Here is a 14,099-nt window from a genome sequence, read left to right on the forward strand (position 1 = left end):
CGTCGAAGGACCTGAATAAAATATAACTCCAAGCAATTTAACTCTTTTTTTGACAGGAAAAATTATTTATGAGGACTAAAATAGCACGTCTATAAGTAAAAATTATTTGTGTTGCGAGAAAAATAATTTTTTTTTCAACTAATTATTTTTTCATGCTTCTAACAAGAAGTTAATTTAATATATTTGTTATTAAAAAGTTGATGTGACATTTTCCGTTATTATTTTTCGTTGTTTCAAATTACTCGGTTATGATTAGAAAAAAATTTAATTATGAAAAATGTTAATTATAATTTGGATTATTCAAAAATTCACATTACATTAAAAGAAAAAATTTTTCCATCGTGTTAACAAATGAAAATAATATTTAAAAATAGAAGATTTAATAATTCTTCAACCTCCAACATAATTACAAGTCTAATTGTATAACATCAATTATCGCTGATTGTAATTTATAAGATAAATAATTTCTGGGAAATGTCTAGTAATAAAGTAAAAATATTAAGTGGCTGAGACACTCCCTGAAATAAGCCGTATGGTGTCTACTTGAGGGTTATATTGTAATGCATATCATACCGAGTATGACGTAGGTAAGCCGTGTGAAATATATTCTCCACATATATTACAGCCTAACATAATAAACCCCTCACGGAATGCCCACTCGTTATTAAATTACAATCATAATTTACTTACAATGTAATGGTTTGAATTAATTAATCCAACTAAATTAATAATCTGTATTAAATTACTTTAACATTTGAATTATTTAATACAAAAGTCATTAATCCGCTCAATAATTCAACCAGTTCTCAGGTGAAGATATTATTTTCTTCTCCAAAATTATTCCTTTATTTAGACTTGAAATTTTCCGTGGGTGCTGACAATAAATAGTAATAAAAAATGAATGATTGTTTGTGCGTCGGCTACAATATCAGATGAATTACGATCATGTATGTTTAACCCGAAATTTTTATTTATATTTATTTTATTCTCAAAATAGTGAGACGATTCCTTTGAAATATTATATGCTTACGTGCTTTTTATTTTTATTCGGGTGAAAGATGCCCTCAAGTATACTTTTTATTAGAACGGTAAACAAAAGACAATTTGAATTACGTTAGTGGTCTGCGTCATTTGGGCAGACTAAAATTATTATCGATAATTGTTTCTGTAATATGACAAAATAAATTAAAATTCGATCGAGGGTCATTAATTTATTTTTCATTAGAGCTTCTTAGCATAAAATTTCATTAAATTTAATTTTATATTACAAGTTTTAATTAAAAGTTTCTTCAGTGTGTGCAATAACTACACTGATGGAAGGATTTATTTGTATCAAAATATATTTGTTAATAGTTAACAAATCATTTTTTAATATTAAATAAATATTTCTTAGTATTTAAAATGATTTGTTTGTATTTGATAAATCTGATATTCATTTATTAAATATTAATAAGTCTTTTTAAATACTAAGAAATATTTATTTAATATTAAAAAATGATCTTTAATAAATGATTTGTTAAATATTAACAAATATTTTTAACTATAAACAAATCCTTCTATCAGTGTAATGCTTAAAATTGCCCTATAGCTTTTTAATAAAATTAAAATTGTTTTGTAGAAGAAATAGAAATTGAAAAAGACGATAAATTTGTGGTAAAAATTCATTAAACGCAGCCTTGTCCAGTTTTATAATAGACTAGGATACTTTTTGGACTTGAGTACACACTTATATTTATAGTACGCGGAACAGGGATACTACGTAAATAACTTGGAGGAGTATGTATACAAGTAATATTATTTCACATAGTTCGGGGTCAAACCTACGCACGGCATTCAAGATACAGATAAACGTATCTCGGAGCAATACACAAGCCAGTAAAATAATGCCGAGACAATAGGATGCTGAAAAAATTGTCGCCATTAAGAAACAACATTATTATTTTCCTTCTGTCTCTTTATGTGTCTTTCGTGTCATATATATCTGTAGATTATTAACTCGAAAAATCTTTAACCTTTCTCATGAATAATTTATCGAATAAATTGTATTTTAATATCCTTTTTAAATAGCTTTTAAATATTAACCGTGAAATAAATGCGCATATTTATAAAACTTATTATGAAGCGCTTAATTGAATTTGCCGATTAATTAAGGGCATTAATAAAGCGATTAAACAAAACGGAACAATTCATATGCGTAAAATATTAAAGCGAGTACTGCAAATTGTAATGCGTGAACGAAAATTCGGGCATGTAACAATATTATTGTCTGTCTGTTGAATAGTTTTGCTCTATTTCATAGAAAGCGAATGTGAGCGGTCACCCGTATGTAGATCGGAGGACATAATTACCGGTTGGGAATATTTAACAAACTGCTTGCTACCGATCTATCAATACAAATCAACGCCGAAAATTATTACGACAAAATGTGCGTTGGCGGTCGCTATATATAAACGGGTATAATGTGTGACACCGAAACCCATGATACAGTGATACCGTGATACTGTGTGACCTCGTTGCCATTTTGAATTTACGTCTCTTCAAACATTATTCCATTACATAGCCGACGGATATGTTTCATATCTATGCATACATTGAATCTGCATCTGAGTACATTGTATACAGTTCACTTTTTCAATTTTCGATCACACTACACATCCCTTGATATTCTGTTTATACAATTTTTTGAATAAATATCATTGCAGCTGTTAAATTTTGTGACAATTCCAGGAAAAATGGAATCTGTTAATAGTCTTCTAGTTGCTATTGATAATCAGGACGGAAAAATATGACATTATCTATATTATTAAGAGAATAAGAAAAATTTAGTGTCATTGCAAAGGTTTTGACTTGAATTTGTACCTTTTTAAGGTTTCATATTATTCTCACCGATAGACAATTTATTATGATAAGTATTTAGGCTGCATTCGAAAATGCTCTATCTCAATATACATAATTAAGAAATGATCTTTTATTTTATGAACTATTGACATTTTTAAAGATTTAAGCTCATCCCGATGTTATACTCATCAAGACCTTTCATTTGAGTACCCACATCAATTTTTCATATATTTTATATATTTATTTATATTATATATATGTATATATGAAAAATATATCAAAAATGCATGTGGGTACTCAAATGAAAGCTCTTGATGAGTGTAACATCGGGATGAGCTTATATCTTCAAAAACGTCAATAGTTAAGAAAGTACAGTGCAATTTAACATAATTAAGAAATGAACTTGTGAACTATTGACATTTTCAAAGATATAAGCTCATCCCAATGTTACACTCATCAAGACCTTTCATTTGAGTACCCACATCAATTTTTCATATATTTTATATATTTATTTATATTATATATATGTATATATGAAAAATATATCAAAAAAGCATGTGGGTACTCAAATGAAAGCTCTTGATGATTGTAACATCAGGATGAGCTTATATTTTTAAAAACGTCAATAGTTAAGAAAGTACATTGCAATTTAACAAAATTCATTATTTAATAAAGCCAAATTTTATTTTTTTATTATTAAAAAATTTAAATTTAAATTATTATAAAAAAAAATTCTTCTTATATTTTAAATCTTAAAAATGTATTTTGGGTTTGGAAAATGAAGTTTAATAAATTTCCATAAATCTTGCCTCTGGGAGATATCAGTGGTATAAAAAAAAACATGTTTTCGAAGAATAATGTAGGTGTTCGGTCTAATAAATTCAGCTCTTGAAATGGTTTAATAAAAAATCCAACATTTGAATGACCATAAAAAAGATGCATCTTTGGAATTTCCGGTAACTATTGACGCATAAAAATTTTATGACCGTCCAATAGTGAACATCGGGAAAAATGTTATAACTTTTGCGTGCTATTAATTTTATTATTTATTCATACGTATTAATGTAGATGACAGAAGACTGAGTCAAACTTGGTAATGGTATTTTTAAACCTGAGAAAAATATAATGAATTTTTGTTGACAGGGTGATTTTAAATTATATTAATGGAAAATAACTTTAACAAACAGTAACAGTAACAGTAACAGTAACAGTAACAGTGAGTATAAGTCTGCAAGTATGAGATGACATACGAGAGACAATATAGGATAATATACATAGAACACAGTGGATGCCACGAGCAATGAACAATATTTTACGAGAATATAAAAGGTCACCAGCATTACGTACAGTATATATAATCAAAAACACAGGAAGCCGAGTAACGATACTCATTCAGTGAATAATGTGAATCTATTCTTCCCTCAAGCCAAGTCATTTCGCCTCCACCCTTTATATTACCCGCCTACTTCCGTTTGTCTTTTCGAATCCGGGGTAAAAAATCGTCTCCTTTAAAGTTACTGTGGGAGAAAACAGACCCTAAACATTAAAATCTTTATCTCAAAAAATATTGACAATATTTTCATCAAAAATTGATTCAAAAAATTAATAAAGTTTTTAAAACAAATTTTTTATAAATTAAATTGACTAAAATTTACGGCTGAAATAAATTCTGACAGCAAATAAAATTTGTAATTTTACGGTTTCACTTTTCTACAGCCCTAAACTAGCGGAAAAAATTGATACAAGCCTTTAAAAACGACAAATTCAATAAATTTTGAAATGATATAAATATCTAAAAATTCATTAGAGCATCAGACATGTTTGTTGATAAAAAAAAAGCGAAGAAAATTTAGCGGATTAAATTCTTGTGACCTCAAGGTAGTTTTTTTAGTTTTTTTTTTTTTTGCGACTTCGTCCTTACAAGTGGCATGAGGGTGAACTGAAGGTTCTATAGAGCATGTATACTCTTCCAGAATAACAATTAGTATCGAAAAAAAAGTTTCTCAGGTACTTGTCACCCACGGAGACCCCTAGAGCTAAAAATAACCTTTCAGGCTTTTTCAGTCTTATCATTGACGTTGGCAAATTTAATTCCAATATTTGTTTCTCGTTACTCATTTAATTATTTACTCGACAGACGAAGGCACAACAGCTACCCGGCGGCTGTCAATAAACTTGTTATTGAAAAAAAGTGTGATGAAGGAGGAAAAAAAACAAAAATACGTGACAATAATGAGTAAATAAATAATAAAATAAAAGGCAAATCGTAAATAGACTGTTTTATATGATAGTTAAATGCATAATAGAGAATAATAAAATTAAGTTAAACGTCTGGAAGAATTGTCCTGGCGACGTGGTCCGTTTAACACAGAGTTAAAGTACAGAGTACCGAGTTTAAGTACAAGAGAGAGCCGAGCTGGCTGGCAGAGCCACCGCCTACTTGGCCGGGATATTGCGTCTGGGTACACCAGTATACATCGGAAAATATCTATAGCATCTTCGTCTGATCCTCGCGTAACCCTCACGTTCATACCCTAGGTCTACCCTTATAACAAACACCCTCTTCTACCCACTCTCTCATATTTTCTTGTTCCCTATCTTCTCATTTATGTGTCGGCTCGTTTGTATTTCTTATCTCGTTATTAATCGGCTTTTACATAATATGTTTCATTGAATTAAAACTTTATCACTGACGGAGCGCTAATTCATTCCCTTTTCCCCCTCTACCCTCTTTTTTCTCTGTTCGCTTTAAACCAACAAATAAAACATGTTTACAGTGGCGGTTTACGATTCGCAAATTAAAAAATTTTCCACAATATTTCCATTGTTTCGCTCAATTACCCAGCCCCTTTGTTGTCCGAAAGTTCTCATTTAACCGGTTTATTTATTCAACAATTTTCTATCTCCTAATTTTTTGAGCACTCACTCCGGCAGCCGCCGGTGAATTATTTTTCGTTGGCTGGTTCCCATAAAAAACCTCACCTCAGGCACAATAAAATTTAGTAAACTCATTCCTCTGGAGCATGTTTGTCTAAGTTATTTTACCACGAGAGTTAAATCGAAGAATACGATTTAACCTCGAACCCGCCCACGTACTTGGCGTTGGCGTTTAGAAAAAAATATAAAAATTTACCCGATACTACTAGCATGTGAATTAATCGCCAGTGTGCTTTCTGAGTAAACTTGCTAGTTTCGCTCTATCCTCTCCCTTATATTATTTAAAGATTACGTTCCATTGCATCACATTACGTTACATTGATTTTTACTCAACTTAATTCTAAAATCTCATCGACAATACCAGACTTGATAAATCTATTATTTACTGCTTTATTTTAGTCCCAATAGAATTAATTATTCATCAATCTTATACATTTATTTTTATAAAAGAAATTGAGTTTAATTTTTTATAGAAATTATTTGGTTAATAAAATATTTAAAAAATTATTAATATTTAAATATATAAAAAATTATTACAAGTGTAATAAATTTTTTTGAAAAATTGTTTATTTTTTTTTTTTAATCAAAAAAATTTTATAACTAATTTTTTTACAAAAATTACTATCTAATAATTAATTTTTTAAAAACTATTAGTAATGTTTTTTTTTAATAATTAATTTAAAAAAAAAAAATTTTTTTCATCGAAACAATAGTGACCTACAATGTCTGCTTATTAAAACCGAACAACCCCGATCATTATACTCTACAAAATCGGAATAAACATGAGATATTTGTTGTTGATACAATAGAAACAAATAACAATAAGTAGCAACGGAAAAATGAAAACTGAAGCAATGTCGACTGTCAACGGCACATCTTTGTCAAGTCGTTTGAATTTACATGAGAATACAAGACAATTGAAGTAGTGCGGTCAACCGGAAAGGCAACGAGTACTCGAGGGGATGCTGGGAGTACTTAAAAGGCGAACGGAGCATAAAACAGGGAGAAATGTTGAGATGCTGAGACGTCTAATGGTTGAATTTGTAAATCTGAGTATTATATGTGTAAGTAAGTAGTACGTTTATAACGACGAGCATGAGTGGATAATAAAGTAGTATGAGTAAAGGAAGATACCGGCGACGCCGCCGACAACAACAGCGGACCAGCGGCGACAGCCGCCGCAGCATAGCAGTCATAGTAACGATCGTACACGGCCTTGAACGATGACGTCAAAACTAGAGAGCTCCCGGTCGTGCATCCCCCTTTCCTCCCCTTTACACTACCTACCCTCGACAAAAGCCCCGGCAAACGTCCCACTCGAGTCCGAATCCTCGCGCGTCGTCCTCACACACCCTTCTACATACAAATATATAAACACATGCGCATATATTGTGTATACATACATAAACACACACATTCATCATTATCACCATCACCTCCTCATCTCCACCACTCTCTTATTCAACAGTATTCGGCGTGGCATATATACCCAACAGCTCTGAGGAGGAAAGAGGGCTGGAGCCAAGCCAAAACCCGGGCTTCATTCATCCTTCGTACACCAGCAGCTCTCCACCACTTCGCCGACGACTACTGACTAAATCGCCCTCTTCTTCGGCCTCCCGACTCCCTCGCCACCCAACCCTGTCCGCCATCGCCACACTTTACGTCTTCACACCATCACCTCAATCTTTTCTTTACTTAAACTCCTTTTAAAGACCTATATACAACAATACTACCGGAAATAACTCTTTACATTTAAAACTACTACTATAAATAATCTGACGTACATTTGTATGACAAATAAAATTTTATTCTTTTTCAAGCGAACGAATAAAGGATTTAAATAGCCATTGATACAAACGTCTATAGTTATTTTTAATAATTATCTATATTATTAAAATAAGCAAAATTTTGTGCCCCGTGTATTTATATGATTAAAATGGGTTTTTATGGTTAAATATGGTATCTTTGGAAAAGTCTTGACCTGGAGTTGTGCCTTTTCAAGGTTTCATATCATTCTCACCAATAGTCAATTTATTATGATAAGTATTCAGGCCGCATTCGAAAATTTTTTATCTCTAGATAGATAATTAAGAAATATCATTGAATCTTGTGAACTATTGGCATTTTTAAAGATATAAGCTCATCCTGATGTTACACTCATCAATACCTTTTATTTGAGTACCAACATACATTTTTAATATATTTTTCATATATACATATATGTAATATATATATAAATATATGAAAAATTGATGTGGGTACTCAAATGAAAAGTCTTGATGAATGTAACATCAGGATGAGCTTATATCTTTAAAAACGTCAATAGTTAAGAAAGTACAGTGCAATTTAACATAATTAAAAAATGACATTGTATTATCTTGTCAACTAATGACATTTTTAAAGATATAAGCTCATCCCGATGTTACACCCATCAAGACCTTTTATTTGAGTACCCACATCAATTTTTCATATATTTATATATATTACATATATGTATAAATGAAAAATATATCAAAAATGCATGTGGGTACTCAAATGAAAGCTCTTGATGAGTGTAACATCGGGATGAGCTTATATGTTCAAAAACGTCAATAGTTAAGAAAGTACAGTGCAATTTAACATAATTAAGAAATGAACTTGTGAACTATTGACATTTTTAAAGATATAAGCTCATCCTGATGTTATACTCATTAAGACCTTTCATTTAAGTACCCACATCAATTTTTCATATATTTATATATATTATATATATATATATATATATATATATATATATATATATATATGCATATATATATATATATATATATAATATATAATATATATAATATATATAAATATATAAAAATGCATGTGGGTACTCCAATGAAAGCTCTTGATGAGTGTAACATCAGGATGAGCTTATATCTTTAAAAATGTCAATAGTTAAAAAAGTACAGTGCAATTTAACAAAAGTAATTATTTAATAAAGCAAAATTTCATTTATATAGAAAATTTAACAACTATTATTGTTATTTTAATATGAATATTTATACAGCTGTTTAGTGTAAAAAAAATCTATTACCGGTCAATAGAATATCGATATTCCCTAGAGCTTGACAAATACCAAAATAGGAGTAATAATTGTTATCGAGTTACTAAAAATAAATGTCAATTAGGCATGCATAAATAATAGATAAACTTATCATCCTATTGCTATAAATGTTTTATAAATATCTCGCTTATATTTTTACGATGATAAAAATAAACAAGGACGCGGTTGAGTATATACTCAATCAGAACTCAACGACGAATGAAATAACTGGCTAAAAAATAAACAAACTGAGTATATATACTTTAAAAGTAAAAGAAAGATCTTATAAAGTTTGTCATGGGGAATTTTCCACTTTCTGATTTAGTAATCGCGGTCTATTTATCTTTTCAACGTTTTCTGGAATGTATGAGCAAGTGTATTAAAACATTGTATCTTCACGAGCGACTCTACAGGGAGCTTAGAAGTTACATCACAATTTTTAATGCAATGATAATAAAATAAATAAAATAAAAGATGTCAAAGTTTTTAAAGTAAATGATAAAAATATAGAATAAATACTTTAAAAAAGTAGTGTTAGGATTAAAGTCTTCTCTGGTCTCTTGAAACGACCTCTATACTACTTACACTTCCACTCACGTAATACTTCTTGTCGAGTCTGAGTGCACTCATAAATATACGTTTTACGTCAAGACCCAAAATCTGACAAGAGTACGTTATACAGTCGTTGAGACTCGTCTACTTTTATCTTTTGTAAAACTTGAGTATGTATATACATATATTTATCCCAAAAGACGTAAAGAGTTTTTTAAAAATAAAAGAGTTATAATTTTATCTGCTTCAAAAGAAATTTACTCCTTTTTCCATATTTTAAATAACATAATCCAGCAAGCTTGCTGTAATAATAATGATAATGATAATTAGAATAATAAAAAAAATATTATTCTGTCTCCTGGAATTTTATAAAGCGTATAGTACGAGAGAATAAAGAGGGAAAGATAAAATAAAAATAATAAAAAGGAGCAATAAAAAATACCGGACATATCGGTGGAACGTCGTCGAGACTGCTCGTGACAATCCTACCCGGAAATCTTTCCCGAAACCAGATGAGAAATCAGCAAGATGACAAGAGCAACAGAGAATGCTGTAGAAAGTTAAGTGAAATAAAATATATAACTAATAAAAGAAGAAAAAATAAGAGAGAGAAAGAGAGAGAGATAAATAAATAATAAGAAAGTTAGAAGGAGAAACACTGAGTGGAAGGAAGGAAGGAAGGAAGGAAGGATGAAAGGGGTTGCTTTGGCGGTACGGGGTATATTTGTGAATGGAGCAAAACCCTGCGAAATCTCGTATAGTGGGGGGAGTGAATCAATATGGCGGGCCGCGCCTCTCACCAGAATCGTGACGTCACTCAGATCTAAAGAAACCCCTGTGGTAAGTTTCGATCTATGTGTGTACAAGAACTAACACTACTTTACATGTATTTACTTATTCAAACACACGCTCAAGTACAGTAACCGAAATTTGTCCTTTTATTCCACGAATTTCCACTGCGTAATTTAATTATACTATCCATTTACTTTATCTACCCGCATTAAAATTTATTTCATCTCCTTCTGCTTCTTTTTTACTTTTAATTACATGTTAGGATTAATTAAAGAAAATGCGCTCGGTAATTTATTCCATGTGTGTAAATTTATAATTTTAAACGGCGCAAGTATATTTAATCCGAGGAAAAAAGTTTCTGTTAATATATTACGAGTTTAGTTCTCGTATGACAGAATGACCCGTCCAGTAATCGAGACGCAACAGGATTTGGCTATTGGATCATGTGAAAATCGATGCCTGGCTTAACTTGGGTCACCGCCACCAAATACCACTTTTTGCTCTTTCTCTTTCTCTACACACTTGTATGTATTTATATTTTTATCTCTACATATGTCTATTGAAGTTAAATGAAACTTTGGAATTTTTTTTTTTTTTTTTTCATTATTTACATGCCAGTTAAAATAAAAAAACGATATTATTTTAACAACTAAACTTTTCAGTAATACAGCTAAAGTTTGTATTTGAAAATTACGCGTCACAGTTATTATTCTATGAAGGTCAGATATAATAAATGAACTTATTTATGTGTAAACATAAACAGAAAATATAAACTTTTGTTATTAGTATGATAAATTAACAAGAATAATATAACTGTAATAAAATTTCTAGATCCTCTCCAGAGGGACTATTATTTAATCAACACAAAAAATGGTTACTCTGTTCCCTGCAAATGTAATTATAGTAATATTATTCTTCTCAACTCTTCTATTGTGACCGTGTCCTACGTGTTATAATATACCTACATAATAAACTCATTATCCTAATAATTTATCATGAAACCCTTTTTATTAAACTTACTTACACGCCTTATAATAAATCCCATTTTCATAAAGTTCATCTTGCGCAAAGTTATGGAAAAAAAAAAATATTAAATTAATGTAAAAAAAATAACAAGCTCTCTGGATGACGAGCTAAGAAAAATTGAATGAACAGATGAAATGTTGATAATAATAACAGTAACAGGGCTAGTAATATGATTTTTTTAAAGGGATTAAATTGATAGCGCGATGAAAAATCGAAGTAATAAATTAAACATCCCAGCAAGCGAACAAGGGAGCGAGTGAGAAAGAATAAAGACAGACGTAAAAGCGGTATGACTCTAGTGACACGGGCATCGACCGTTTTTTAAAGGTTACGAACGACAAGTTATTTTATTATAAGTATATAAGTGTATAAACTGCCAGCTGGTTAGTGGTAATGACGTCACATGACTTTAAAAACTATTTCAACTCGGTGTAGTGGGTATATTATAATGTATATAAAAGTATGTAACGTAATCGACTTAGTAGATCGCATTGACGTGTCTACAGAGCTGGACTATCTCTTTAAACATCGGTATTATACCCATCTATACGTCATTGAATAAACGGTGTTGCTGGGTCATTCTAGCAACCGAAGGGTATATTATTGACTGATATAATAAATACCTATTCATCATGTTCCTGTCGTATTAAAAATCATACAATAGGCTTACCTCAACATATCCCATTGTAGTTTTCAATCCCAGAGTCTTGATAAATTCGATAAGATATGCTGCTGCAGCACGGTTCTCTTTTTCATTGAAACGTGAGTTGATTTCATCTGTAGCTCGATTCATTGATATCGCATTAGAGTTATTGGGGATTAGCAGCATTCAGAACAAGAAGATACTTTTTAGCTGGTTTTCAATGAAGCTAATCAAACCCGACGGCGAAGACTTATAATATTTTCCGGAAAGCATCTAATAAAAAAATAAATCATGAACTTTTACACAGAAAAAAAAAAATGTTTTTGAATTAAGTATATAATTTTGAAGAACTTAATATTCTTGATTTGAATTGAAAAATTCTTGATTTAACGAAATTTTACTTGATTCAAAAATTTTTCGTCTTGATTCAAGATAATTACCCTCTTCAAAATAATATTATAAAAACAACAAAAAACTACGTGTGTTATGGACTAATAAACAGAATTGCGAATCTAGTTAATTATCGTTGTACTGAGTTAAATTACTTCGGTGGTTCACTCTCCTCCTTTGTTGCATTTAATGTAAAAAACTTATTACTACTCCATTAGTCTATTAATATGTGCAATAATTTCTTATCTTTATATTTTTTCTAGTTCACGCACAAAAATGATGCTTTCTAATCATTTAATTATTTAATCTTGTAAAAACCTTATATGTACAATCGTGGACATTAATTTGAGCCAGTTTCTAAGTTTAAGGATTTATCGCCATCGATAAATTTGGCCGTTTCTAAACTCTAAAATTGGAAAATATGAAATTTTCCAATTTGTAAAATAAGCAAACCATAAAAAATGATATTATAAAAATTTTAAAAAAATATATATAAAGTTAAAAGTAAATTATACCTGTACTAAAATGTGACAAATAAAAAGACAGCCAACTGTAAATAATAAAATTTCTAAATGAATTCATTTTTAAAAAATGAACAGTTAAAAAAAAGCATTAATAAAACGTCATTAATCTAAAAATATCGGATTAAAAAAAAAGCATTATTAAAAATATTCCCAATTAAAAAAATGACAAACTAAAAGTTTGAACATCTAAAACAACGTTACATTATAACTGAGAATATTTAAAATCACGAATTTTAAAATATGACGATCGCTAAATATTGAAAATTTAAAACCTGACAACTTGAATTTAGCTGATTTAAAATTTAGAAATCGCTAAAATCGGCCATTTCTAAACTTGGTAACTCGTTAAATCAGCCGATTTTAAACCTCGAAATTCATAAAACTTGCAGATTCTTAAAATTATTTAATTTAAAGCCTGGACAGCGTAATATCAATGATATTTATGTTAAAAATTAGATTTTACATATTTTGAAATATAACAACCGAAAAATTCACTAATTAATGAAATAATTTTGTTTTATGTGGTGGATTCATAAACCTGTCAATAGAAATTTGATAAATTTTTTGTTGATATTCTTTAGTAAAATATATTTATATTGTTGAATTGATACTTGATAAACTAATAATATTTTCTATACTAATTAATAATTATAGCGGTCTTATTTATTTCAAAAATAAAATTATTTATAGTTTAGATTTTTTAGTACTCTGAAAAACTTTTTTTATATAACTCCAAACATTGAATTTTTGGATTTCAATAATTTAAGAAAATGAAGAATTGTCAACAAAAAATTTATCAAATTTCTATTGACAGTTTCATGAATCCACCACATAAAACAAAAATAAAAAAAAAAAACAAAATTATTTTATTTATGAGTGAATTTTTCGGTTGTTATAATTCAAAATATGTAAAATCTAATTTTTAACATAAATATCAGTAATATACGCTGTCCAGGCTTTAAATTAAATAATTTTAAGAATCTGCAAGTTTTATGAATTTCGAGGTTTAAAATCGGCTGATTTAACGAGTTACCAAGTTTAGAAATGGCCGATTTTAGCGATTTCTAAATTTTAAATCAGCTAAATTCAAGTTGTCAGGTTTTAAATTTTCAATATTTAGCGATCGTCATATTTTAAAATTCGTGATTTTAAATATTCTCAGTTATAATGTAACGTTGTTTTAGATGTTCAAACTTTTAGTTTATCATTTTTTTAATTGGGGAATATTTTTAATAATGCTTTTTAATCCGATATTTTTAGATTAATGACGTTTTATTAATGCTTTTTTAACTGTTTATTTTTAAAAATGAATTCATTTAGA

The sequence above is a fragment of the Cotesia glomerata genome, linkage group LG2 (assembly GCF_020080835.1).
Source record: "Cotesia glomerata isolate CgM1 linkage group LG2, MPM_Cglom_v2.3, whole genome shotgun sequence".
Lineage (NCBI taxonomy): Eukaryota > Metazoa > Arthropoda > Insecta > Hymenoptera > Braconidae > Cotesia > Cotesia glomerata.